This window comes from Panthera tigris, chromosome B2 (genome assembly GCF_018350195.1).
Source record: "Panthera tigris isolate Pti1 chromosome B2, P.tigris_Pti1_mat1.1, whole genome shotgun sequence".
In the NCBI taxonomy this organism is placed as follows: Eukaryota; Metazoa; Chordata; class Mammalia; order Carnivora; family Felidae; genus Panthera; species Panthera tigris.
The window spans coordinates 143,395,366-143,412,502 of record NC_056664.1 but is presented as its reverse complement, the minus strand read 5'-3'; the positions used below and the strand labels follow the sequence as shown (position 1 = coordinate 143,412,502).

General features: G+C 40.4%; 1 protein-coding gene across 1 annotated transcript in view; it reads right to left on the bottom strand.

Moving 5' to 3' along the window:
* The window catches only part of MAP3K4 (mitogen-activated protein kinase kinase kinase 4), a 109,989-nt gene extending 94,377 nt beyond the window's left edge, over positions 1-15,612 (bottom strand). Inside the window, exon 1 of the mRNA XM_042987469.1 lies at positions 15,041-15,612. The gene's annotated coding sequence lies outside the window, so the exon portion shown is untranslated. The remainder of the gene's footprint in view (positions 1-15,040) is intronic.
* Positions 15,613-17,137: the final 1,525 nt, after the last annotated feature.

The following is a 17,137-nucleotide window of genomic DNA, read 5'->3' as shown; positions in this document are numbered from 1 at the left end:
TTCAGCGGGTCTATTTGGCCTGGACCGCCAGCATCAGCCTGAAATTTGGCTGCTGCTGAAGGACAAACGTGTGGGGACGCACCGTAAGGTCTCTTCACCAGTGCGATTAACTGAAATGTGTGGCCTCCCTGATTCTAGCTCAATCTGAAGGTGGGGAGATTTCTAACTCACAAAGCTCCCTGGGGCTAATCAAGGCCCGTAGAGGGCCTGGTCATCACGTCAAGCCATGTCTTCATTTTATCCACCACCAGCCGCCCCATGGTCTGGCCTATCACCGCCTGACACTTAATTCATGAGCCGGGCTCAAGGGAGATTAATAAACGGTACAGGGTATTTAATAGTTAAAATGGGATGGGGACACAAACTACTACTGACTACCTGTCACTACAGTTAAGGTGGGCTTCTTAAATCTACTGCACAGAGTCAGGCCAGCCAGTCTCCCTTTTTAGAAATCATTCCTCAATACGCACATATTCCTTTTGGTTTCCTGTTCAGTAACCTCTGGATATTCAAAGAGCCAAGCAAAACTCTTTTACAAAGTAAAAACTCAGCTCTGAAGTTGAACTTCATGGCAGACGTTTGTGATATTTCCAGAAGAATTTCTCCTCAATTTACTTCCGACATCCTACTTCATCAGATAAGTGAGTGTAATCAAGCAACTTCTAAATTATTTATTTTAGTTCAAGACATGATTTCCAAAATTAAGTGTGTGACTGGGGGCGGGGGAAGAGGTGTTGAAAGGCAACCAAACAATAAGAGGTTGCCACCATTTTGCTTTGCCAAGTAAAAGATACAGAAAATACATAAAATCTACTGCCACCATCATCTCCAAAAACATACAATTTAGCCTGGAAAATAAGTGTAATTTTATAGAAAAACATCACCACCCTATCATTTTATCAATTCACTGCAGGCTGATAATTTGAGCCCCTGTTTGGGAACCTCTCACTAAAGCAGTTTATTTGACATATGCTGCCAAAAAAACTTTCCTTAAAAGCATTTTCCTTTATAATTCTTCGTAAGACTTTCCTTGTATAAACCTGTTGGGACACTGACTGCTCCTGTGAGTCAGGAAGCGTGTTGGTACCCACCTCTCCCCACTCGTTTGTGCCCCCCCACCCCCGCCAATGCTCTCACCCTTCTCTTTGGGGCTCTCCTCACTTACTCCCCGACAAGCACTCCTGGAATCACACATCCACGAGGTGTCTAAGCAAAGTCACCAGTGTCAGAGTTCTCACTCTGACAGCTGCCTTAGGATCCTCCAAGGAGCATCCACTCCAAACACCCCAAGGAGTAAGAGGCACAAAAAGCATAATCAAAGCCACACCAAAGGACAACCTCATAGCCTTCGATGAACATAACTCAAAAGTTCCAGAGCAGAGAAGTCAGAGTTGCACAAAATGCTTTGTATCAGACACCCATATGTGGCAAGATAAGTTCTCTTCGAAACTGTCCAAATATTTAAACTGTTAGTGGTTGAGTACTTAACAAGGATTAAAAACAGCCATACAGCAAAGTGATTAATGGTATGATCCTAAGCCTCGACTGAATAGTATCGTCAAGCTTATCTACTCTACCTAAAAGAAAATAAAGGGGTAGGCAATTATACGATTAGATGGGCTAAGGACTAAGGAGAAAAAAGAAATGTAATAGATCAAAATGACTTTTATTTAAAGCTGCCTACTTGAAAAAACTAATACATATTGGTTTAACCTAAGAAATGTAAAAAAAAAAAAAAAGCCTAAAATAAAGATAACTTCTAATCGAATGTTACTTGAGTCTAGTTATCAAATACTACTTGAGACTGTTTACTATGCAACTACTTTCAGAAATGTTTTTATAACTGGTCACAAACCAAAAAGTACTATAAGGACAGTATTATCCTGTATCAGGATACAGTCTTATGAGGTCCCAATACAACCACATAATACAAATGTATTCATTCATTTACCAAACACATCCTGGGCATCTCATGTAGTTGACACAGAACTAGACAGTTCAGGGATAAAAAGAATGTCTAAGATGATAGTTACTACCCTCAAGTAGTTCACAGTCAAGAAGAAAGATATATGAATAATTTTTAAGACACAAAAGGAAGAAACGTAAGTAACCAATTGACATAGTTAAACCTCACAAGTAATCAAAACACTAACAAAGACTTAAAAATAATCACTGTAGGGGCGCCTGGTGGTGGCTCAGTTGGTTCAGTGTCGACTTTGGCTCAGGTCATGATCCCACGGTTTTTGAGTTTGGGCCTGCGTCGGGCTCCGTGCTGACAGCTCAGAGCCTGGAGCCTGCTTCAGATTCTGTATCTCCCTCTCTCTCTGTCCCTCTCCCACATGCACTCTGTCTCTCTCAAAAATGAATAAACATTAAAAAAAAATTTTTTTTAATGATCATTGTAATGGCAAGACAAAGCTCACATGTTCCTAGTGAAAATTAACACAAATTTTATTTTTATTTATTTTGAGAAAAATAGAAAGCAAGCAGGGGAGAGGCAGAGGGAGAGAGGGAGACATTCTGTGCTAACAGCTAACAGTGCACAGCCTGATGCAGGGCTCAAGCCCACAAACTGTGAGATCATGATCTGAGCCAAAATCAAGAGTCAGCCGCTTAACTGACCGAGCCACCCAGGCACCCCGAACACAAGTTTTCTGAAGAGCATTTGGCAATATACATCAAAGATCTTTAAAATTATACAAACCTTAAAAGATGGAAGCAACCCAAGTGTTCACGGACAGATGAATGGACAAACGAAATGTGGTATATACATACAAGGGAATATTATTCAGCCTTAAAAAGGAAGTTCTGACATGCTGTGACGCGGATGATGCTTGAGGACGTTATGCTAAGTGAAATAATCTAGTCACAAAAAAGTCAAATGCTGTATGACTGCACTTACAGGAGGAACCTGGAAGAGACAAGCAGACAAGACAGTAGAATGGGGGTTCCAGGGACCAGAGGGGTGGGAAGGGGGGGTGGGAAGCTGTTATTTAATGAGCAGAGTCTCACTTTTACAAGATGAAAAGAGTTCTAGAGACTTGATGCACAGCAGTGTGAATGAATGGACATAAAGCCCTACTGAACTGCACACTTAAAGACTGTTACTATGGCTGAGGCACCTGGGTGGCTCAGTCAGTTAAGCATCCAACTTTGGCTCAGGTCATGATATCATGGTTCGTGGGTTCAAGCCCCGCTTCAGGCTCTGTGCTGACAGCTCAGAGCCTGGAGCTTGCTTCGGATTCTCTCTCTCTCTCTCTCTCTCTCTCTCTCTCTCTCTCTCTGCCCCTCCCCTGCTCTCACTCTGTCTCTGTCTCTCAAAAGTAAGTAAAAACATTTTTTTTTAATTTAAAAAGAGATGGTTACTATGGTTAAAAAATAATGAATACATACACTGTGATATATCCACACAACAGAATATTTTACATATTTTACAGCAACAAGAGTAAAAGAACCATGACTACCCAAAACAAACCACACAGGTGAATTTCACAAAACATCGTATTGCGTGAAAGCTGGAAAATATCAGCAAGTGTCCAGGTAATGGGGAGAGGCAGAAAAGTGGCTGTGTTGGGGCCAGAGAGGATTTCTAGGAGGCTGCTCACGGTCTACTTCTCACCTGGGTGATCTCACATCAGAGCACGTGCACTGCTGGATAATTTATCAGGCTACCCATTTCACACATACACAAGTATTTGTATTATATTATACAACAAGAAATACTATTAAAAAACTTAAAAAAAAAAAAAAAACCTGAAGAACTTACCAGGTCCTGCCTAATGGGTCAACTGGCCTCTACTTCATCTCTGTATTATCAAATTCTGCGAACAGCCTGTACCGTTGCCTTCATTATATATAAACTCATTATGTAAAATTCTGTATTTAAAGGATAGCAGACTGTAACTAAAGAATATAAAAGCATATTTTTTGATACAGCAATTACATTTTCAGAATTTTATCCTAATAAAACATCCTGGACACACATAAAGATTGAGCTAAAAAGGGGCGCCTTGGTGGCTCAGTCAGTTAAGTGCCGACTCGATTTCAGCTCAGGTCATGATCTCACGGTTCGTGAGACGGGGCCCCACGTCGGGCTCTGTGCTGACGGCACCGAGCCTGCTTGGGATTCTCTCGCCTCTCTGCCCCACCCCCCTCACGTGTGCACACACTCGCTCGCTCGCTCTCGCTCTCAAAATAAATAAACTTTAAAAAAAAAAAAAAAAGATTGAGCTAAAAAGAATGCCCATAATGTTGTTTATAATAGGAAAAGAAATGGAAACACCCTAAAAGTCCAAGAAAGGACTGGTTAAATTAAGATCACCAACAGCCTCTTGGAATAGAAACATCAGAGAACTGAGTCAGCATCCAGTTTGCTACACAACCAAAGTTCCCACTGGTAGACTGAGATTATTCCAAATTTTCTGTAATGAAAATTAACTACATCCCACTTTCTTTCTACCCCATCCCACTTCCTTTATACTCTTCGTGAATTTATCAGAATCATGTAGAAGCCAGCAGCTTCCTCTGTATATACACCACCACATATATCACATCAAGTTTAAAAACAATGGGAGTCAAGACCTTCCCCTATTTCACTGATTTTAAAACATGCATTTTCCACATCTTAACATTTCTGATATTACACTACTTCCTACAATGATATAAAAAGCACTGTGCCATAGTTTAATTGCAGTATTTTTTCCCTTGTGATATATAAAATTATAGTGCATCTGACAATCAAGGGCATCTTATATTTGATGAAATACTATTTAGAAGTTCACTTCAGTAAGTTAAATGAACATTAGGCAGCCAAAAATGAAGTCTATCCAAGAGCAAAAGCATGTGAATAAATATGAACCAAAGCAATTTTTTAAAAAGAAAAAAAAATTTCTTTAGAGTTTTTTTAGAGCCTGTAAAAGTTATGTCCAGATATTCACAATTAAGTAAATTACTTCAAATTACTTGACGCAAATGAAGATACTCAATGTTATAAATAAAACACGGTGAGCTGGGCACTTACACATAACACTTGTGAAAGCTGTTCAGTTTCATCTGAGCTCTGTGCTCCTGGATGAGAACGATCAGTGAGAAACCCTCCACCCTTTTGTGGTCCAAGAAATGGCTAACCTGAGGGGCCACCATGTCCTTGCCTATTAGAGACCCACCTCTATCTTCCTCTATGATTTCCATGTTTCATAAAACAAGCTTTCTCCCTCCTCTTTGAGACACTCTCCATTAATGAACACTCCCATACTGTAACTGCCTGAACTGTTCTTCATTGTTTAAGAAAGCAAAAGTTTCTCGTGCAGGAAAGGTCCTTTACAATCAATCATGTTACGCCCATGTTCACTTTTTTTAAAAATTTTATTTATTTATTTAGAGGGCGGGGAGAGAGCATCACACAAGCTGGGCAGGGGCAGAGAGAGAGGGAGAGAGAGAATCCCAAGCAGGCCCCACTCAGTGCAGGGCTCAATCTCACAAACCTCGAGATCATGACCTAAGCTGAAACTGAGTCACCCAGGCACCCCCTATGTTTACTTTGAAAATCTTTATTGTTACTTTGGTTAAATATATACTCAAGCATCACTTCTTGGTAAGCCATAAGCCTATCTTAACCAAAGTGTTCAGAACTCCTGACAACTTTCTATACTTGCCTTCCCAAAATTAAATCCTAAATAGTATATTTTTTTTACACCTATAACTGTCTTTGAGATTTCCCACAGGGGCCTTGGAAAATCACAAAGGATTTGTTTTTTCTTCTTGTAAAAGGAGAGGTGCTAGAAATAATAAGATTTATTTGATGTGTCACTATGTTGATGGGTTACGAAATCAGAGGAGATGCTTAGGTTAAATTCGTCTGGGTAAGATGTCATAGTATTTCAAAAATGGCCTGCTGTAGGAGAAGTTCTTACAGAATTATCAATGCCCTCACTGTCCACGACACGCTTAGATCAGAGTGCTGGACCTACTTTGCTGGATATTAGACAACAGCCATATTCAGGCATAATTCAGGTATGTTTTTTATATTGTTCACTTAGTCCCAAGTTATTTTTTTTAATTTTTTAAATATTTATTTATGAGAGAAAGAGAGACAGAGCAGTAGTGGGGAAGGGGCAAAGAGAGGTGGAGACACAGAATCTGAAGCAGGCTCTAGGCTCTGACATGGGGCTCGAACTCAGACCATGAGATCATGACCTGAGCCAAAGTTGGACGCTTAACTGACTGAGCCACCCAGGCTCCCCTGTCCCAAGTTCTTTAATTTGAATCTAGGATTATCTGGGCCAGTGGCTCTCAAATGGAAATTCATTATCACTTACCTGTGGAATTTTATAAATACACATAGATGTTTAAGACCTGTTCCAGATTTACAGAATCTCTTTACTTGGTATTCTTGATATAGTCTTGGAATATTCTAACTGTATATTTAGTATATTGTTGGTATATTATTATATCTGGACTATTATATGTTACCTGTGAAGATCTTTTTTCTCTATAAAGATTAAATGTTTTCCGTTTTCATAAATTAGACATAATATCCACTCTTTCTTGACAGGAAAGTTAACCATTATGTTTATAAATATTTTATCTAAAGATTTTTGGACTGACTTTTATCTTGTTTTGCATGTCACAGAAACAACCAAATTTTCTTATCCATTGCCTCAATCTTATCATGAATCCCCACTAGATCTTACACTTTTGAAACTTAGCAGTGATAAATTAACCAGAGTCATGTCAAGTTTCCCATCACCTACAGATAGGTTTTTGTTATACTCTGCCATTTCCCAGAAAGCACTTGCAATCGGCTATAGGCCTGAGTGCCTATCTTCAACAAAGAAGGGCTGTCCCAAAGCTTGGGGAAAAGGACTGTGCCAGGTACTTTTGGGTACAGGCTTCTGATGGCATGTTTCAACAGCTCTAAGACCATACCAGTGGACTGAGTCAGGATTTCTGAACTCCAGTCGAGAAGATGGATTCATAAAACTACTAAGTAAACAGCAAGCAGAAGCAGAACTGCCTAGAACTGAATGCACTGATGAAGGATGACTACGGCTTTTGTTTAGAAGACTGTTAGTGAACTAATGTCTCATTGTCCCACTATATAAGAAACCTCTTTTCTCTTAACTATCTATAACTCATAATTTTGTAAACTATGCTTTTGTAACTGAGATTATCCAGTGCATTTTGTCTTTCACATCAGTATGAGTAAAACAACCGAGTACCTTCTAAAAGGAAACGTGGCGACGTCTCAAGAGTCTTAAAACTCTAAATATCTTACGACCTAGTGATCTATGTTAAAGAAATAATCTAAAATACTTAAAAGTTTACATAAAGATTTTTATCAAGTCATTAACAGGAAGTGGAAACATGTATTATAAAACAATTCAAGAATAACTGGGGCGCCTGCGTGGCTCAGTCGGTTAAGCAACCAACTTCGGCTCAGGTCATGATCTCACGGTTTGTGAGTTTAAGCCTGCATGGGGCTCTGTGCTGACCGCTCAGAGCCTGGAGCTGCTTCAGATTCTGTGTCTCCCTCTCTCTCTGCTCCTCCCGTGCTCACACTCTGTCTCTGTCCCTCAAAAATAAGATAAAACATTAAAAAAATTATTTTAATGAAAAAAAGAACAATTATGGCATATACATAAAGAGGAATACTCTGTCATTAAATATGTTTACAACATAAGAGGGTGCTCATGATATGGTAGCTTTTGAAGATAAACTGTATGGAGAAAAAAATGTGTGTGTATATGTGTATATATGTATTTATGTATGTGTGTCACACACACACATAGACACCACACACATAGATAAACCCAGGAAATAAATGCTAAAATGTTAATGGTAACTATATTTAGGTGGTAAGATTATGATGGGTTACTTTCTTCTTTATACTTTTCAGATTTTTCAGACACAATAGATATGCAGCTTTTATAATCAGTGAGATATCTGGCTGATTAAGTTAGTTTTATTAATCAAATTGTATTTGTTTTTCTGAGGAAGCAGCTAGATCGATCTGAAAAATATTACTTTTGAATACAGCATACAGCATTTTAAAAAATGAACAGTACTGGGGGCATCTCAGCGGCTCAGTCAGTTAAGCGTCTGACTCTTGATTTCCGCTCAGGTCTTGATCTCGTGGTCTGTGGGATCGAGCCCCACGCTGGGCTCTGTGCTGACAGTGAGGAGCCTGCTTGGGATGCTCTCTCTCCCCCTCTCTGCCCTTCCCCACCTCTCTAAATAAACTTAAAAAAAAAAAAAAAGACTAATATTGACCTAAGTTATAGACATGTCAAGTTAAATAAACAACTAAAAAGAACTTCAAAAAAAAAGACTGAGCTGTGCCTACTAACCCAAACAAGTTACTCAATCAGTAGCAAAAAATTTGTGATTCCAAGACCATGGTTTAAGACCCTCTGAAGGACAGTCAGAATCCCAAACACCTTTAGGAATAATACGCTAAATAAATCAAATAAGTGAAGCAAAAGAAAGAATTTTAAAAAATCAGGTCCCCAAATCCTTTTTCTCCCTTCTTTGACTTCTGCAGACATAGAAAAAACAAATGTTTCCTGGGTAATGCAGATGATTGCAGTTATTTTTAAAAGTAGCTAGTCCCTAAGCCATTTGTGATGGCTTTTTAAGAAAATTAATTACAGTGGACTTCCCCTTTTTTCATTTTAAACCAAAAAGGAAGAAGAGAACTGTAACCATGATACCTAGTATATACGGAGCACTTTACGTAAAAAGGCCATTATTTCATTGAATCTTAACGTAGCAAGTAGGTGCTACTACTCTTCCGTTTTTCAAATGAGGAACTGAGTCTGAGGGAGGTTATATAACAACCCAAGAGCAGACAGCTAACAATCAAAGGTAAGATTCAAAGCCTATCTAATACCAAATTCCCACTCTAACCAACATATTCACTGTGGCCTGCGTCCAACAGGTATCAGGGAAACCTACTAACCTTTAGATGCAGTACCAGGAAGTGGGATATAAAAGTCAACAAAACCATGTCCCTGCCCGCACGGGGCTTAACGTTAGGGGAAGGCAAGGCACAATGAGCAAACCTGCTCACAGATATCTCATTACAAAACGCGACACACGCTGCGGTGGCCAAGTACAAGGGCTATGCGGGCTTGTCACAAAAGGACCTAATTTAACCTAAGGGACAGGAGGAGGGGGCCAAGGAAAGGTTGACTCTGAAGTAAGTAATGCTGAAGAGAAGACCCTGAGCAAGAGGAATAACTAACAGGGTAAAGAGAGGGCAAAAGACTCCACTCTCCAGGCCGTCTTCTCTTAAAAGTATACTTCACTGGGGCACCTGGGTGGCTCAGTCGGTTAGGCGGCCGACGTCGGCTCAGGTCATGATCTCGCGGTCCGTGAGTTCGAGCCCCGCGTTGGGCTCTGTGCTGATAGCGAGCCTGGAGCCTGTTTCAGATTCTGAGTCTCCCTCTCTCTGACCCTCCCCTGTTCATGCTCTGTCTCTCCCTGTCTCAAAAATAAAATGTTGAAAAAAAATTTTTTTAAAGTATACTTCACTGTACTGAAAACTGCTGTGCGCGCACACACACACACACACGCATACACACACGGCAGGGGAAGGGAAAATAGGATTTTCCCCCCACTTAGGGGCCACTCTATTTGAAAAAATGTAAATACAGATCAGTGTTTTAGAGAAAAATAAAATATCAAAGGTATTCGTATATTCCAACTTCAATTTTCCTCTAAAATTAATCCTAAATTCTAAACCTCCCTTTACAATTGCTGTGTTTTAAGGATAACCAACCAAGAGAACAGCCCAGAAGGGCCAGGGTAAGATGTGCTCTTACTCTCGACTTGAGGAAATTACACTGTTCTCAAGGAAGAAATATTCAGATCCTAACCTCGCCCACCTTCTTCACCACTATCACTCAGTGGATAAGCGCTGTGCCATTCTCCTGACTTAATCTCAAGGGACAAGGGGCAAAGTACAACAGCACCTTTTTTTATTTTTGGTAGAGCCATGTAGTCGTTCAAAGTGAGGGTCACAACCCATTTGTGGGTAATAAAATCAATTTAATGCATCACGGTGAACAACTTTTTTAACAGAACAGAATTATCAGAGTGTATCATATAAGGCCAAACGTTACCTGATAAATTTTTATTTCACTTATATAACATACACATACTGTTGTAAAATTTATTTCTTACTGTAGGTCACAGTCACGGCCAGAGTTTCAGTATCACTACCCCAGAACAGAAATGACAATCTTACTGTCTGCTTAATCTAGAGACTGAGCACAGAAAAGAACTGCAAGATAACTAAAAAGGTTTGAGCAGTGGTTCCTCTTTATTCTGTGAACTTAAAGTTTCGTGAGAAAAAAAAAAAAGGTGTGTACAACGAGTTCGGGGGAGCTTGGGGGGGAGGTGCATTTTTTCCTGAAAATGAATCTTTCATCACTGCTGTACGCTGTAAACGCTAATCAATCCGGAAAATAGTATCCCCCAGTTGCCGAGTAACTGGTCACGTGGGTATGAGCGGATGCTGGCCTAGGCAGTCAGGTGGCTGAAGGGCACCTTTAGCTTTGGACCCTAACCGGGGGAGCACAGTGTGACATAAAAGGAAGGGAAGCAAGAGCCTGGAGACCTGGATCCTCAACTGTAACCTTGGTGAGGCGGTAGCCCCTCTAGGTGTCTTTTCTCATCTCTAAAATGAAGGGCACGGCTCCAAATTCCCTTCCAGCTCCAATTCTTGTAATTCTACAAGCAACGACTGAGAGGTGGGACGAAATAAATAGTAACAGTCCTACCACCCGTAAGACTGGCACTGTAAGTGCTTAATTCCTTATTCGAATAAGAACGAAAGAAAATCAAGTTATAATGACATTTTTAGGTTCCTACATAAAAAGACTTTAGGATTTTTAATGGCACAATAAAAATAATGCATGTATTAAATTTCCTTCCAAAATATTCCCACTGACAGAGTAAAAAGGTTGACAATTTCTATTAATTTTACGTCTCCCAACTAGCTGTCCTCTAAGAAGCCCTATTCAGAACATTCTACAGTTCAGCAGTATCCTCAAATAGCCTGCTCACATGCACAAAAAGCTTCCACTGAAAACATCAAATCTGATCAGCTTTAAAGCTTAGTACCCACTTTTCTCCACAGAAGGCTTATTTCTTCTGAAATTATGCTGAAATCAAATCCACTTATGAAATGCTTTTGACAGAATGCCTAATATCCTCTTAATAGCTTTCCCTGCTACTTTATAAACATTTGGCATCCAAATGATCCCTGAGACTAATACTTCCACTGATGTCTGCAAAATATGTCAAATGAATGTTCTTACAGGTAAGAAACAAATTCTCACTCTGCCTATGCTGTTAGTGAATAAATATCTATGGCAAATCACACTCCATTATATGAGTCTGAGGTCTGTGAGATACAAGAAAGTACCTACCACACCTACTTTCCAAAGGAATAATGCTCCTTTGAAAACACAGTGGTTTTGCATAGGCCTCTAAGAGAGGGGAAGGCATTTTAACATAATATACATGACGAAGATATATATTCTAAATAGTTCTATAAATATGGAAACTACCATGAAGCAAACACTGTGTTTTTGTCACTCTCACGTTATTTTTTTTTAATTTCTTTATTAAATTTTTTTCACGTTTATTTATTTTTGAGAGAGAGAGGGACAGAGCATGAGGAGGGCAGGGGCAGAGAGAGAAGGAGACACAGAATCTGAAGCAGGCTCCAGGCTCTGAGCTGTCAGCACAGAGCTCGACGTGAGATCCTGACCTGAGCCGAAGTCGGCCGCTCAACTGACTGAGCCACCCAGGCGCCCCACTGCTCATGTTATTTCTAACCTATAAATTCTGTTACCCAGGATGAGGTAATTAAAGAAAACCATCTCGATATAGTCAGTGCAGTTAGTTCATAGATACTAAAAACACGTTTTAAAAAAGAAAATTTAAGTAATTAAAATAATTTAAATTCTGGCAACCATATTCTCTTTATATAAAACATAGAATCTCATCAATTCCAATTTTAGTAACAATTTCAAGTAATGACACATAAAATTATAAATGTACTAGTTAAGCATTTAGGCTCTATAATTAGCTTTTTATTATAAAATAAGAACATGTAACATGGTAATTACAAAAAACTTAGGAAAAAGTTAGTATGTATCCTTTCAATCCTTTTTTCTATGTAGATACATACTTTTTCAAAATGGGATCTATACTGAGCATTAGTTAGGATTAAGAAGCCCAACTCAAACTATTCACAATTTAAGCAAAAATAGAGAATTTATGAACTCACATTTCAAATCAAGAGAAAAATGGGGGTAAACCTAGCATAAAAAGAAATTGACCAAAGAGCCCTTTTGACCCCTCTGCTCTTTCTCTGGGGATTAATGTTACTGCCTGAAAGCAGAGTACTTCTCCATGAGACTGACTATAGCTTCAGGGAGCCAGCTGCAGGCTCAGAACTCCACATTATATACATTTTGCTTATTTTATACACATATGTATAGTTGTTAAAAAGAGCACTGCTCTCCTCCAGCTCCAATTGCAAAGAACCGGCTCGGGTCAAGTGTCCATCCCTACGGCCAGGAACACCGAGGAAGATGGCAGGTCCAACCCGAAGCAGGGAGCTAGAGCCAATAGAGAAAGAGAGGACAATGGGAACAGGCAGGGCAAAGGAAGGACAGACACACTGGCAGAGAAATACGTACCAGCTGTGCAGCCACCTCACGTTCTGGCTGCTATGTTCTGCAAAAAGCTTTCCTACTCTGTTACTGAATGCAGTGATGGGTATGTAAACATCAGAACTACTTGAGAATCTTTTTAAAACCAGGTACTCAGGTCCCACTTATCTATAAAGCCTTTTCTGGAAGGACTTCTATCATGAGCATGTTTCCATGTCACTGAATATTCTTTTTAAAAAAGCGGGGGTTTTAATAGCGGCACTGAATTCTAACATGGTTCTAAATTTTTTCATTTTAATGATTTAAATCCAGAAAAACCACATACCATCATGATCTTTTTTTGAACATAATACTCCCGAGAGTCAAAAAGCATTTTATGAAAGCAGCAACCACTGCCACACCTTTTTCAGAAAGTATGCCCGGGATTCTTTGTGGGGGGTGGCTTCAGGGGGGTGGGTTATGCGGTGGGTGGAGACAGTTAGGTGACCTTGAGACTTACCACTACTAAAAACCTAGCACTGAGGGTTTTTTTAAACAAACGTCTCTAAGGGACAAGGATACAACATACCTCAAAGTATAGCCAGAAAAGCAAAGTCTGTCATAGTCTAATTAAAGTAAGACTGAAGATTATAAACAAACACAGTATAACGCAACTAGCGGAGGGAAGTGAGTGATGAGAAGGGGAAAAAAGCAGCCTGTGCAGAGTCTAGGGAAATGAAAGCTTACGAGTAAGACTCTGTCACACGCCTCTCATACTAGAAGAAGGAGGTACAAGCCAACCTCCCCGGTCTGCTAACATGAGTTGCTAAGATCATTCGACCAATTTCCCTTGTTGATGTCATGTTCGCCAATCCACTTCCTAATTGTACTCTGGCTTTCTACAGGCAAGAAGAATACAGTGGAGACAAAGCTGAGCAGGGCCTGAAGCACAGGACCCGGAACTTATCCTGCCGAGGGAATGCCAGCTCAAAAAGACCCACAGCAGTCACTGCCCAAACTCCTTTTCTGACATTTCTTCTATTTTCTCTTTAAAGAAACTATTTCCAATGGTCTACTTTTAGGCAACAAGCAAATGTCTCCAAAAGGAATGGATACCACCGAGTCAAGTAAGAAGGCTGAGACAACAGAATGCTATGAGTAAAGAGATAATCATTGAGGAATGAGGAATTATTAAGTAACAGGAAGTTATTAAAGCAAATGTATCCAGTACGCAGTCAAATCCTTATATCCCCATTTTTCAGGTAGAGCTCAGAACAAGATTTACAAGACACCGAGAGAAGACACGGGAGGAAGTAGAAGCAACTTCCAACAATATGGCAATTAAAGGGAACTACAAAGTCCTTCTTGAAAGACTAGCTGTGCCCATTTCAGAACGCGAGAAAGCTTCTGCCTTCGCTGGAGCCCTTTGTTGCTGCTGCCGCTGCATGGTCACTGCTTCTCTGCCGGAAGCCACCCCCACCAATGGGATCTAACGTTGTAATGGCCTCAAGCCACGCCCATCACTGAGGCGGCCCAGGCAGTCTGCAGCTGCACCAGAAGGTGGATTTCGCCAGGGAGGGTAGGTGACCTCCAATGTCAAGACTGAAACACGGAGGCTCAAAGGGGACATTCAAGTTGAGAGAGAGAAGGGACACGAGATTCAAGAACTCTTTTGTAGTGAAACCCATTTTTTTTTTCAAATGAACTTATAGCAACATATTACACAAATAGTAAATAAAGGTACCTTGGCTTAAAAAAGGGTGATTTTAAAGTTCACGTAACATGCACTTTTCAAGGTCAAGAAGTGGGAACAATGAGGCTGTTTTAACATACATATTTTAAACGAAAAGTTACAGATAGGAGCGGTCTTTTACCAGCCTTAATATCCGAGTTCTGTGTTTTTTTAAGTGCAGATTCAAGAAATCCCAAAAGTAAATTGTTCCAAATTGTTTTTAACGTCTCTCTTTATCATCTCAGGATCTTCCTACAAAGGACCCAGAAGCTTGAAAAATTCTAAGAAATGTTTACTTCTAAGTTAAATCACGAACAGCCGCCACCCTTCTAATTCCTTATCAGAAGCAAGGGCAAGAACTACCCGGTGCCCGCCAGTAGGCAGTACAACTATTAGCACTGTCACCTCTCAACCTGTTTTGTGTTCCTTGGTGACTGTGTGACCCTCACGTCAGCACGCACCAAGCAGATGTGCAGGGCTGGCACCGGTCACGGCGGTGCGCTGGCCAACATGTGCAGACCTGTGTTCTGCAAAAGACCTGGGCATTAGAACAGCCTTCCTAATCAATGACATGTTAACATAAAGTACACGAACAAAGATGGCCGAAGAGTTTTATTCTGTCTGTCCCCAGACCAGTTACCTTGGCAGCACAAATCACCACGTCATTGGTCTCCAGGATTAAAATGTGGCATCTGTCATTTTGAACACGCAGATGGAGCTTCTTTAAAATCGTTACAAACATAAATAAAAGCAGTCCAAATAAATACTTGCAGAATCCTGGAAGCATGTTGTCCTAATGATCTACAGTAAGTCCGTCAGGGGTCAGCTCTGTGTACTGAACAGGTGGTGGTAACAATGATGGTGTATGAAAGACAAAATAACAGCTTTGTCAAATAATCTGTTTTACAGATTTGCTATTGTAAAATTAACTGCAATGTTGCTAAGAAAAATATTTCTAAGATCTTCTTGTTCTGCACACTGCTGTTCACTTCAAGTTGGATGAAGCCCATTTATCCTGACCTATTTTTATTATAACAAAGGCAGACCAAAACCTGACTGAAAAATCAAGGTTTCTTTTTACAGTTGGCGAAACAGTCCCTTTTCAGCACATTTCCACTTCTCTCTTTACTTTTACCTAAGAAGGTTCACATCTATTTCTTTCCAAAGTACCGTTACACAGAATTATAAACTTCTGATCTGTCCATCTGGGTAATAAAATCACGCCTCGGGGCGCCTGGGTGGCTTGGTCGGTTAAGCGTCCGACTTCGGCTCAGGTCATGATCTCACGGTCCGTGAGTTCGAGCCCCGCGTCGGGCTCTGTGCTGACAGCTCAGAGCCTGGAACCTGTTTCAGATTCTGTGTCTCCCTCTCTCTCTCCCCTCCCCTGTTCATGCTCTATCTCTCTCTGTCTCAAAAATAAATAAACGTTAAAAAAATTTAAAAAATTTAAAAAAAAAATCACACCTCTTCTTCAGGGTGTTTAAGGTTGTGTAATGTGCAACCAGACCTGAGTTCAACTAGCTGTGAAACCTTAGACAAGACACTTAACCTTTGTGTCTCTGTTTCTTCATTCGTAAAGAGAAATAACAGGCCCTACCTAATAGGGTTGTTGTAAGGATTAAGCAAAGAAAATGGCACATTTTAAGTAGTTAATGAGTGTTCACTATTCTTCTTCTTCTTCAAGTTTATTTAGTTTTGACAGAGAAAGAGCAGAAGCGCTTGCACAAGCGAGGGAGGGGCAGAGAGAGAGGGAGACTCCCTCTCTCCCAAGCAGGCTCCTTGCTGTCAGTGCAGAGCCCAATGCGGGGCTCAACCTCACAAACCGTGAGATCCTGACCTGAGCCGAAATCAAGAGTCTGATGCTTAGTGGACTGAGCCACCCAGGAGCCCCTCGCTATTATTATTCTTAAAGAAAAACTTACATGAGTCAAAATGCCCAAAGATAACCTACTAACAAATTCATACAATAAGCTTTTTGATAAACTTCTAAAAACGCTAGATGCATTCAAAAGGAACAAAATGAATTCTCATTACACCATGTACTATTATTTACAGAAGCGGCTCCTTAAAAGTTCACAGAAGTATCTCAGAATTTAGGGAAACGAAGAATGACTTTCACAACTTATAAAAAGAAAACAAATCTGTTTGGGCTGACCCGGTCGACAAGCAAGAATATGGCGCCTGTGTTCAGTTCTAACTACAGCTACAGAAATTGTTTTAAATGTCTTGAAGCAGGAAAACTAAAGACACTCGCCTTATTCGCGGAACTACAGAGCAAGACAGTAATGCAGGAGGAACTCGGCAGGTATTTTCACTATAAGGGACAGGGGGCAGCAGTTTGCAAGTTTACTCTGGGATGCAAAGGACAGGGGGTAAGAGGACGTTTGAACATACAAACACAGGCAATACAAGAGGTAAATTCTTAGTTACGGTGAGTCTGACTTCCCAATCAGGGAAAAAAAAAAAAAAAAAGGTGACATGAAACGCATTAACAGAGTCTCTAAGGCACAGAATGCAACAAATGCTTTGGGTACCAAAGTTCCATCTTAGAGCTTCAGGCGGTAGCAAAGTTTTAGAGAAATCAATCCTGGACTTTACGTGCACGTGTGAGCAACAATCTGCACAATGCTACTACTGAAGGCGGTAAAGGGCCCTCAGGAAGGGAAACCAACCTGCCTGTTTGCGGAGACGAAGTGCAGTTTCGCACTGGAGAGACGGCAAGCAAACGAACGGGGGA